This window comes from Euphorbia lathyris, chromosome 3 (assembly GCF_963576675.1).
Source record: "Euphorbia lathyris chromosome 3, ddEupLath1.1, whole genome shotgun sequence".
Classification (NCBI taxonomy): domain Eukaryota; kingdom Viridiplantae; phylum Streptophyta; class Magnoliopsida; order Malpighiales; family Euphorbiaceae; genus Euphorbia; species Euphorbia lathyris.
In genome coordinates, this window is record NC_088912.1 from 71,531,985 (window position 1) to 71,541,237 (window position 9,253).

General features: G+C 35.4%; 1 long non-coding RNA gene across 2 annotated transcripts; it reads right to left on the minus strand.

Moving 5' to 3' along the window:
* Positions 1–324: 324 nt before the first annotated feature.
* LOC136221962 (uncharacterized) lies at positions 325–5,218 on the minus strand. 2 transcript variants are annotated; one of them, XR_010685418.1, is made up of 5 exons: positions 4,564–5,218; positions 3,711–3,858; positions 1,553–1,752; positions 1,012–1,457; positions 325–939 (listed from the first exon to the last, which is right to left on the minus strand). It is a non-coding gene; the product is annotated as an uncharacterized lncRNA (long non-coding RNA). The 2 variants fall into 2 exon arrangements; XR_010685417.1 differs by having other exon boundaries at positions 1,553–3,858.
* Positions 5,219–9,253: the final 4,035 nt, after the last annotated feature.

Consider the following 9,253-nt stretch of genomic DNA (forward strand, 5'->3'; position numbering starts at 1 on the left):
TGATGAACTCAACGCATTTTTGTTGTTATAATTCAAATTCATGTTTGTATGTGATGATCAATCTTCAGTATGAGTTTCAGATCTGTTTTTTGAATCACCATTTGAATTTCGATTGCAATTGGAACTTTGATCGTGATCTCTACCTTCTGATTCACAGGATTCTTCTTTTGTTTAGATGTGAATGTACAACCTCAACATATGTTTGTCTTTTTCTTTGTCAGTCTTCTTATATAGCTTCATTCTATAATGGATCGACCATTAATATCTTGATACCATGAAACTTCCATAATGAAAGCTAAGATAAGAACAGAAGAGAGAAGAGTGTAGAATAATATATATATTTTTCTTATTGATTCGTATAATGTAATTGAATATATTAATACGTGTTACAAGCCGATGTGGCATAACTCTCTAACTAACCATCTAACAAATTATTTTCTTCCTAACTAATTCTCTCATCCAATATTTTTGCTATCTTTACTAACAGCTACAATATTCTTGCTATCTTTACTAACATCTATAATACGGAGCAAAACGTGAAGCAGTTCTTGCTCTTGGAAAATACAGACACTAAGTTAAGAATTTGAAGAACATATGAAGAAGCAAGAGAAGAAAGAAGAAGCAAAAAAAAAAGAGTCCAAAAGAAAGAAGAAGAAAAGAACAATAATGAGTTCTTAGTGTTTCAAGGCAAAGTATAATCAACTAAAGAAGACTTCTAAGTCTTTCACGCAACCCCTTGATCAAAGGGTATTTCTAAACTTTCCTCAATAGATCATTCCAGAAGCAGTCCACATTTGTAGGATGCACCACACCATATGTAAGCCAAGCCCGAACAAATCTTAGCCATCCATCACACAGCATCTTGATCAAAGGCTAGGATGGAGATACTTGCTATTGTCCTTGTTTTCTTAAGTTAGTCCTTTTACTTGTTGAGCAAACCTAGCAATAGAATAAATATGTAATTAGAATTCTATATAGTTTTAATGAGAAATTAAAAGGCTTGAGCTTTACCTCATTCAATCTTCATATGGTATCAGAGCAACTCTGATTTTTTCTGCTTCAAGTAAGCATCAATGGCTACTCCTATAATCAACTCTAGTAGCCCCTATCATCTTTCAGCAAATGAGACTCCAGCCTTATCCCTTGTCTCACAAGCTCTTACTGGCCCTAATTACCACCAATGGTCGCATGCCGTCAAGGTGGCTCTCATGTCTAAGAACAAATTTGCTTTTGTTGACGGAACCATCAAAGCCCCTACCTTGGATGATGCTATGTACAATCAATGGGAAAGATGCAATAATATGGTCATATCATGGATACACCATGCCATATCCTTTTCCATATCTCGCAACATTATGTGGCTCGATAAGGTGGATCAAATCTAGGCTGATTTGAAAAAACGCTTTGCCCAATCAGACTCATTACGAATTCTGGAACTCCGAAGAGAGCTTCACAACCTGAAACAGGGAAATGGTAACGTTAGTGAGTATTATACAAATATGAAAATTCTCTACGATGAACTGTTAAACTTGCGGCCTATGCCCAAGTGTACTTGTCGGCTTGCTTGCAGCTGCGGTGCTTTTAAGATCCTGCGAGATCAACAGGATGCGGATCAGGTGATCACTTTCCTGCAGGGACTGAATGAGTCCTAGTCCACCATCTGCTCCCAGATCCTCCTCATGGAGCCACTTCCTTCACTCAACAAAGTCTTTGCTTTTTCCATCCAGCACGAACGGCAGATAGGCCTTGCGCCTGTCAAAAATGGAGAATGAAGTGAAAGCAACCCATTCGCAGGATTCACAAACACACAAGGCAGACAAAACAACAACCGCAACAATCCAAGGTATGCAAATCGCAAAAATAACAACAAAAGTTCATCCTTGTGCACCTTTTATGGAAATACAGGCCACACTGAAGACATCTGTTTTAAAAAACATGGCTAGCCCCCAAGTTATGGCAATCGAAACAAGGGAGGTAATTTCAGAACTACACAACCTAAGGCGAATTCAACAACCAACCAAAGCAGAGAAAATGGCAATTCAAGTGAAGAAGATAATAGACAAACCAACCTAGAACCCTTTTCTCTCACCAAGGAGCAGTACCAGACATTGGTTGCATTACTGCCACAAAATTTCTCAGGAAAAACTCTAGCGACTAGTAGCAGTGTCAACACTTTCGCTAAAGGAGACAACTCTGGTATGACTCTAAACACTATCCCTGGTAAGCTTATTAAACCTTACTGGATAATAGACACCAGAGCCACATATCACATTATATGCAATGTTAAGTTCTATATGACATACTCCAAGATAGACAATTGCTGGGTAAATTTACCGAATGGGGACAGAGTTAAGGCTGAATATGTTGACACTGTCATGTTTAGCCCAGAACTCATCCTACATCATGCATTCTGTATCCCTAATTTCGACTACAACTTGATATCAACCAGTAAATTTCTAGACACTAGCATGATGTGCATGTTTATAACTGGGTCCACGTGTGTGATACAGGATATCAGAAAATGGAAGAAGATTGGCTGGGCTAAGGAGCATGAGGGTCTCTATTATTTAGAACATCCTATCCCTAGTATAGTTGATGAGCATTCTATATTTTCAGTTAAGGCTAATGTATGGCATTTACGTTTTGGCCACCCCTCTTATGAGCGTTTAAAGGGCCTTCATCTATCCTGTAATGATTTTCATTCATTAAAAAATGCACCTTGTGACATTTGTCAAAGAGCCAAGCAGAAAAAGGCATCAATTTCCATTAAGTAATAGCATAACTAAAAGCATTTTTGACATCGTTCATGTTGATATTTGGGGACCAGTCAAGCAATCTTATTCTGACAAACACTACTTCCTAACAATACTTGACGACTATAGCAGGTATACATGGATTTCCCTAATGAGCACCAAGGCCGACACAAGCATTACATTACAAAATTTCTGTAGCTACGCCAACAGACAATTCAACAAAAGGGTCAAGATTATACGCTCAGACAATGGCCCTGAGTTCCTCATGAAACATTTCTATGTGACGAATGGAATCATACATCAGACCTCATGTCCAAAGACACCACAGAAGAATGGTAAGGTAGAACACAAACACTTAGACATCATAAACACCACTCGTGCTATAATGTTTCAAAGTTCAATACCAAAACCCTACTGGCCTGAAGCAGACAGTCATGCAGTTTACTTAATCAACAGGCTACCTTCAACACCAGTTCAAAAACAAATGCCCTATGAGCGCTTATATGGGGAGACGAGCAGCCTAGACAATCTCAAAGTTTTCGGGTGTCTAGCTTACGCCACCACCCTTGACAGACATAAAACTAAATTCACAGACAGGGATGTGAAGTGTGTTTTCTTAGGCTACTCTCATGGCATCAAAAGGTTCAAAGCTTAACTACTAACGTGGTTTTCTTTTCCAGGAACGTAAAATTCTTCGAGCAACATTTTCCTTTCTCAGACAACAATACCATGGCAAGGACATCATTCTGCAGCGAAGAAAATCTAGACACCCTGCATGCATCTCTCATTGACGATGACGATTTTCAATAAAACACAGAAGCAGAACAAGTCATACATAACAACATGCAAGATGTGGACGCAATACATACTGGGAATGACAGTGACAATGAACCAGTAATCCAACCAGCAACACAAACAATGGGTAGACCCACCAGAATAAGAAGGATTCCTACATACCTACAAGACTATTGCCTAGCCTTAGTCGTAGGATCCTCTTTGTCTTGCCTCACCAACTCGCCCCACGCCCTTTCCAAACACCTTTCCTATTCCAAATTCTCACCAGCCAAACAAGCCTTCCTCATCAATGTCATTTGTCACAAAGAACCTGCAACATAGAGAGAAGCCCAGTCAGATGACAACTGGAAACAAGCCATGAATACAGAGCTACTCGCTCTAGAAGCAAACCATACATGGGATTTAGTCCCCTTAACTACAGGCAAATGACCCATTGGGTGCCGATGGGTTTACAACTCAAGCATAAGGCAGACGGCATTATTGCTCGCTTTAAAGCCCGCCTTGTGGCGAAGGGCTATGCCCAATAAGAGGGGGTAGATTTTACCGCCACCTTTTTGGCCTAGTTCGGGGCTCTCACACCACCATCTTACTCATCTACGTCGATGATGTAATCCTTGCCGGTGATGACTTTCTGACCATTTCCCTTGCCAAACAGCATCTCAACACCTCCTTCAACATCAAAGATCTTAGTGCTTTGCACTATTTTTTGGGCTTTGAATTCTCCAGAACCAAACAGGTCATGCATATGTCACAAAGGAAGTACGTATTAGAACTACTTCAAGATATGCACTTTCTAGATTGTAAACCTGCCTCTTCCCCATCCTTACCCAATCAGAAACCCAATCCTCACTCCACCGTTATCCTCGATATCACCCCATTCAGACAGTTAATCGGAAAACTACTTTATCTTACCCACACATGGCCTGTTATCTCTTACATAGTTAACCATGTCTCCCAATCCCTTACCCAACCCACTATAGATGATATGAACAAAGCACATAGGGTTTTGCGTTACCTCAAAGGAACCATCGGCTTGGGTCTCTTTTTCCCTGCATGCAACAATCTCACTCTCCAGGCCTTTTAGGACTCTGACTGGGCTACTTGCTCTGTCACTCGCAAGTCCATTACTAGATATATTATCTTGCTTGGCTCCGCCATTGTTTCCTAGCGTTCTAAGAAACAGAGCACTGTCTCCCGGTCTTCCTCTTAGGCTGAATACCGAGCTATGGCCTCCACATCTTGTGAACTCCATTGGACCACCAACCTCCTTCGCGATCTGCACCTCACACCGTCGACATCTTCTCTTCTCTTCTGTGACAACACCTCCGCCATGCATATTGCTCAGAACCCCGTCTTCCATGAACAGAACAAACACATCGACATTGACTGTCATGTGATCCGCGAACGTGTCCAGTCTGGCCTCATCCGGTTGATGTCTATTTCTTCGGCTCTCCAGCTTGCCGATCTCTTCACCAAACCCCAACACTCTCCTCACTTGCGCTTTCTCCTTGGCAAACTTGGCTTGCAAAACCCTTACGCAAGCCCAGTTTGAGGGCGGCTAATACGGAGAAAAACGTGAAGCAGTTCTTGCTCCTGGAAATTATAGACACTAAGTTAAGAATTTGAAGAACATATGAAGAAGCAAGAGAAGAGAGAAGAAGCAAATGAAGACTCCAGAAGAAACAAGAAGAAAAGAACAATAATGAGTTCTTAGTGTTTCAAGGCAAAGTACAATCAATTAAAGAAGACTTCTAAGTCTTTCACGCAACCCCTTGAACAAAGGGTATTTTTGACCTTGTAGGATGCACCACACCACATGTAAGCCAAGCCCGAACGAATCTCAGCCATCCATCACAAAGCATCTTAATCAAAGGCTAGGATGGAGACACTTGCTATTGTCCTTGTTTTCTTAATTTAGTCCTTTTACTTGTTGAGCAAACCTAGCAATAGAATAAATATGTAATTAGAATTCCATATAGTTTTAATGAGAAATTAAAAGGCTTGAGCTTTACCTCATTCAATCTTCATAAGCTACAACATTGGGATGAGCTGTCAAACTTTTTTTCTTTCTCTACCTGGTTTCATTATTCTATAGTAGTTTTGAATATTTTGACAACAAACTTAAAAATAAGTATATTTCTGGATAATTCACAATATACATTAAGATTTTGTTTGTGAGATGAACTAAAAATAAAAGTAGTTATGCTCACTTTTAATTAAAAACAATGAATCTTTGGAAGATATATCATTACATGAAAGAAAATCATATGCTAACATCATAAGGCCATCTCCAACCGTGTTCTCTATTTAGCCTACTCTATCTTCATTTTTCTCTACTCTATCTTTAAATATAGAGTTGTTGCAGTAAAAATTGTCCAACCATCTACTCTATTTTACCCACTCTTTAAAACTTTTATTATTATTATATTCATTTTTCACATAACAATTTTTTTTTCTAATAAACATAACATTTATATTCTTTATATTATTATTCAAAATATATCCATTTATTAATATTTAAATATACAACACAATAAAAAAAATCAAATAACACTACAATTAGAAATTAAAACAAATATACATGTACAAAAAATAAATATACGTGAAATTAATATTTAAAATAAAAAAATATTTAAAAAAAATATTATATAAAATCAATATTATGTAAAACTAAAACAAAACATTTATATAAAATAACTATTATCTAAACAAAACATTAAAACAAAAAAAAATTGAATTACAAAAAATAAAAAAAATGAATTTAAAAAAAAAAATACTATTATTTTGCTTGCTGCAAAGATGCAGTGTCAATTTTGCTTGCTGCATCTTTGCAGCAAGCAAATCCAGCTCCATTGGAGCTTGAAATTTCAAGGGCTTTCTAGAGAGCCCTTGGAGATGCCCTAATATGTCCATGTACCAATTTACTCTATATGTGTTTAGACATTTTATCAGTTCATAAATTGTCAGCTAAGCTAAAATGCATTTAAAACAACTTTTTATTTTATTTTAATTATTATACATAATATAAATAGCTTATGCATACATAATAGTATTTGTTAGTCTGCTGAGTCCGTTGACCCATTTTGTACTTATCTTTTTAAGGGTAATTAATTTACTAGTCCCTATATTTTCACAAAACACACTGTTTAGTCTCTATATTTTCAAAAACACATGATAAAGTCTCTAACCTTTTTCTCGATGAACTGTTTAGTCCCTAACGTTTTTCTCGATGAACTGTTTAGTCCCTGCCGTTAGACCCTCATGAAGATTTTGTTAGTCAATTTGGATTTGCATTCTTCTTTTCCTTTATTTTCCTTTCCTTTAAACTCTAATACATCTGAAATCAACTTTGAGTGTTCTTCTTCTTGATTTTCTTCTTAATCGTTCAAATTCGTAAGCATTAAGTCTGTTCTTTTTCTTGTTTTCCATACAAATAGCTTCTTCTTCTAAATTGGATTTCCTCTTCTAAAGTTTGAAGGTAAATAGTAAAGGGTAATTTAGTCATTTCTGAAGTCATAAATGGTAAAAAATCTAACAAACAGGCGGAAGGACTAAACAGTTCACTGAGAAAAAGGTTAGGGACCTTACCATGTGTTTTTAAAAATACAAGGACTAAACAGTGTGTTTTATCAAAATACAGAGACTAATAAATTAATTACCCTCTTTTTAAATATTTTGTTGCATGTTATCTTGTACCAAAAGTTCAACTTGTTTAGTCAAACAATAATGTATATATATTTCTTCATTTTTGACTATGCAAACAAAAAAAATGCACAAAAGTCATAATTGTCAGTATTTCTAAATTAAAAAGTGAAGAAAAAAAGAAAGTTGAATCATGATTTTATGTATCCATGGAGTTCTGTGCTCACATATGGGTGGGTGCCTAGAAAAGGTTGCAAATATGTTTTTCTTTAATCCAGTTTTGTTCAACTCTCATATTATTTATTCATTGCATTGCACTAGATTGTTTTCGGTCCCATGTTGCTTATAATTATATATATATATATTAAAAAGCTTTAACATTTTCATGTTTGTTTTAATTATTTTAATAACCATTTGATATATAAACTTATTATACACTTATTTAATCTTATAAATGGCTATAATCATATTTCGTCTTTGATTATTTATTTATTTATTTTATTTTATTTTTTTTTTTTTTGAGAAAAATGCTTATATTTTCATTACATGATAGAAGAAGTACAATAAACAAAATACAAGTAAAGGCTAAAGCCAATACAAGAACCACGAAGGGATGAAAAAGACTACAAAGAGCAAATAAAACCATAAAAGGTATAAAAAAACATCAAACAATAATATAACATATACTTTTCGTAAATCGAAATCTGTAGAAAAGCATATGCAATCCAAATTTCATCCTTTAAGTCATTCTGAACATTCAGATCTGAGTCCTTTTTATTGTTACACAACCCCGTAGATTTATTGATCCACGGATAAAATAAACCGTTTCCGCTCTTGCTAAATCCGAGAAAGGTATAAACGACAGAATAATAGAAAGCAGATACAATTCACACGGATAAAAAAGATCCGATAAAATATATGATACATACAAAACAAAAAATAATAAATAACAAAAAATACAGAAACCTAACTCGGTAGAAGGAGAAAAAAGGAAGACAAACTTCTTTTATCATCCTTGTAGTAGATCAATAAAACAGAAGACTTTGACACACAGAAAGAGAAGAGAAGAAAAGAAGAGGGATGTAGATGGAAGTTTTTTTTTTCTCCCTAGGAGTGGAAGAGAAGGAAGTTTAAAATAGTATTGATGTTAAAATAAATGGTAAATAATTTATTAGTCCCCCAGTTTTTACTTAACACACTGTTTAGTTCCCCTATTTTGAAAAACACATTTTAAGGTCCCTATCTTTTACCAATATTAACCCTATGGTCATTTTATCTATTTTTTTTTTTATATTTTTAACCGAACATATCTTAGCTTTTAGGACAACCACAGTACAATACAAGTTGACCAGTTACTCTGTTATTTTATATATGTCTATTTATGCTAAAATATAACGGTTACAAGTCTAAAAAACTAGACAAAAGAACCAAAGACTAATATTGATTAAAGTTAGGAACCTTATAATGTGTTTTTCAAAATAGAAGGATTAAACAGTGTGTTAGGTAAAAACTAGGGACTAATAAATTATTTACCCTAAAATAAAAAAGTAACACTATTAAAAACTCTGTCTTTGATTATTAATTAGAGATAAATATTTCAAAAGTTATAAACTACGTTAATTGTAAAATGAAATTATCTTTGATAATATATTAGTAGTACTTTTATATAACATCTATTATCACCGCCAAAGAAAGTAGGGTTGAGGGAGGAAAAATAAGAGAACGACAAACATGAGAAAGAGAGAAAATATTGCATCTCTTTTCTGATGAATACGGTGACGTTTTTGTTGGATGCTGAAGGAAAAGAAAATGCCGATGCTGCCGTGACAAATATGAACCACGCAGTCTTGGTCACATGCATCTTAATGAGCATGTAGAATTTGCTCATTCACCGTTAAATCTAGGCTTATTAGAATCCTAAGGTGGAGATTCAAAGCATCCTGAGATTTAGATTTAATAAGTTTATATCTTACGGCGAATGAGCAAATTCACCTACTCATTAAGGTGCATGCGAAAATTCCTATATGAACCACGTTTTCATGAGTTACTAATAGAAAAACAAG